Below are 3,484 nucleotides of genomic sequence, written 5' to 3'. Positions count from 1 at the left end.
TAGGGTTAGCAGGGTTCTATATAGGGTTAGTAGGGTTCTCTATAGGATTAGTAAGGTTCTAAATATAGTGTTAGTAGGGTTCTATATAGGGTTAGTAGGGTTCTATATAGGGTTAGTAGTGTTCTATATAGGGTTAGTAGTGTTCTATATAGGGTTAGTAGGGTTCTATATAGGGAAAGTAGTGTTCTATATAGGGTTAGTAGGGTTCTATATAGGGTTAGTAGGGTTCTATATAGGGTTAGTAGTGTTCTATATAGGATTAGTAGGGTTCTATATAGGGTTAGTAGGGTTCTATATAGGGTTAGTAGGGTTCTATATAGGATTATTAGGGATCTATATAGGGTTAGTAGGGTTCTATATAGGGTTAGTAGGGTTCTATATAGGGTTAGTAGGGTTCTATATAGGATTATTAGGGTTCTATATAGGGTTAGTAGGGTTAGTAGGGTTCTATATAGGGTTAGCAGGGTTCTATATAAGGTTAGTAAGGTTCTGTATAGGATTATTAGGGTTCTATATAGGGTTAGTAGGGTTAGTTGGGTTCTATATAGGGTTAGTAGGGTTCTATATAGGGTTAGTAGGGTTCTATATAGGGTTAGTAGGGTTCTATATAGGGTTAGCAGGGTTCTATATAGGGTTAGTAAGGTTCTATATAGGATTATTCGGGTTCTATATAGGGTTAGTAGGGTTAGTAGGGTTCTATATAGGGTTAGTAGGGTTCTATATAGGGTTAGTAGGGTTCTATATAGGGTTAGTAGGGTTCTATATAGGGTTAGTAGGGTTCTATATAGGGTTAGTGGGGTTCTATATAGGGTTAGTAGGGTTCTATATAGGGTTAGTAGGGTTCTATATAGGATTATTAGGGATCTATATAGGGTTAGTAGGGTTCTATATAGGGTTAGTAGGGTTCTATATAGGGTTAGTGGGGTTCTATATAGGGTTATATATATGGTTAGTAGGGTTCTATATAGGGTTAGTAGGGTTCTATATAGGGTTAGTAGGGTTCTATATAGGGTTAGTAGGGTTCTATATAGGGTTAGTGGGGTTCTATATAGGGTTAGTAGGGTTCTATATAGGGTTAGTAGGGTTCTATATAGGATTATTAGGGATCTATATAGGGTTAGTAGGGTTCTATATAGGGTTAGTAGGGTTCTATATAGGGTTAGTGGGGTTCTATATAGGGTTAGTAGGGTTCTATATAGGGTTAGTAGGGTTCTATATAGGATTATTAGGGATCTATATAGGGTTAGTAGGGTTCTATATAGGGTTAGTAGGGTTCTATATAGGGTTAGTGGGGTTCTATATAGGGAACAGCCATTCGAGATTAACAACATTTTTAGCAGAGACAAATAGTTTCCAATCAGATCGATAGAAACCTTCATTATCACCCTATCTACCAATCAACTTTATGCTGCATGCCAGCCCCACAGTATCTACCAATCAACTTTATGCTGCATGCCAGCCCCACAGTATCTACCAATCAACTTTATGCTGCATGACAGTCCTACAGTATCTACCAATCAACTTTATGCTGCATGACAGCCCTACAGTATCTACCAATCAACTTTATGCTGCATGACAGCCCCACAGTATCTACCAATCAACTTTATGCTGCATGCCAGCCCCACAGTATCTACCAATCAACTTTATGCTGCATGCCAGCCCTACAGTATCTACCAATCAACTTTATGCTGCATGCCAGCCCTACAGTATCTACCAATCAACTTTATGCTGCATGCCAGCCCTACAGTATCTACCAATCAACTTTATGCTGCATGACAGCCCTACAGTATCTACCAATCAACTGTATGCTGCATGCCAGCCCTACAGTATCTACCAATCAACTTTATGCTGCATGACAGCCCTACAGTATCTACCAATGAACTTTATGCTGCATGACAGCCCTACAGTATCTACCAATCAACTTTATGCTGCATGCCAGCCCCACAGTATCTACCAATCAACTTTATGCTGCATGCCAGCCCCACAGTATCTACCAATCAACTTTATGCTGCATGCCAGCCCCACAGTATCTACCAATCAACTTTATGCTGCATGCCAGCCCTACAGTATCTACCAATCAACTTTATGCTGCATGCCAGCCCCACAGTATCTACCAATCAACTTTATGCTGCATGCCAGCCCTACAGTATCTACCAATCAACTTTATGCTGCATGCCAGCCCTACAGTATCTACCAATCAACTTTATGCTGCATGACAGTCCTACAGTATCTACCAATCAACTTTATGCTGCATGCCAGCCCCACAGTATCTACCAATCAACTTTATGCTGCATGACAGTCCTACAGTATCTACCAATCAACTTTATGCTGCATGACAGTCCTACAGTATCTACCAATCAACTTTATGCTGCATGCCAGCCCCACAGTATCTACCAATCAACTTTATGCTGCATGCCAGCCCCACAGTATCTACCAATCAACTTTATGCTGCATGCCAGCCCTACAGTATCTACCAATCAACTTTATGCTGCATGACAGCCCCACAGTATCTACCAATCAACTTTATGCTGCATGACAGCCCTACAGTATCTACCAATCAACTTTATGCTGCATGACAGTCCTACAGTATCTACCAATCAACTGTATGCTGCATGCCAGCCCTACAGTATCTACCAATCAACTTTATGCTGCATGACAGCCCTACAGTATCTACCAATCAACTTTATGCTGCATGCCAGCCCTACAGTATCTACCAATCAACTTTATGCTGCATGACAGCCCTACAGTATCTACCAATCAACTTTATGCTGCATGACAGTCCTACAGTATCTACCAATCAACTTTATGCTGCATGCCAGCCCTACAGTACTGTGTTGACATTGCCCTGTTGGTTGAAGTTTATGACCCCCCCCCCCCCCCCCCCCCCCCCCGACCTGGTAGGTTATTAAACCCAGGTAGACTATTCCTCTGACCTGTTAAACCCAGGTAGACTATTCCTCTGACCTGGTAGGTTATTGAACCCAGGTAGACTATTCCTCTGACCTGTTAAACCCAGGTAGACTATTCCTCTGACCTGGGAGGTTATTGAACCCAGGTAGACTATTCCTCTGACCTGGGAGGTATTTAAACCCAGGTAGACTATTCCTCTGACCTGGGAGGTATTTAAACCCAGGTAGACTATTCCTCTGACCTGGTAGGTTATTGAATCCAGGTAGACTATCCCTCTGACCTGGGAGGTATTTAAACATGGTAGGTTATTGAACCCAGGTAGACAATTCCTCTGACCTGGTAGGTTATTGAACCCAAGTAGACTATTCCTCTGACCTGGGAGGTTATTAAACCCAGTTAGACTATTCCTCTGACCTGGGAGGTTATTAAACCCAGTTAGACTGCTCCTCATGCCTCAAAACAAGATTAACCCACTGAACTCAGCTAAAAACAAGTCTGACACACATCTTCAAATATATTTCTCTGTCATGTTTTTATTGCTTTATAATATTTAGGTAATTTTGCACTCCCCTAG

Source organism: Salmo salar, chromosome 01 (assembly GCF_965601325.2).
Source record: "Salmo salar chromosome 01, fSalSal1, whole genome shotgun sequence".
NCBI classification, from domain to species: Eukaryota; Metazoa; Chordata; class Actinopteri; order Salmoniformes; family Salmonidae; genus Salmo; species Salmo salar.
Note: the sequence above shows the minus strand (reverse complement) of the source record.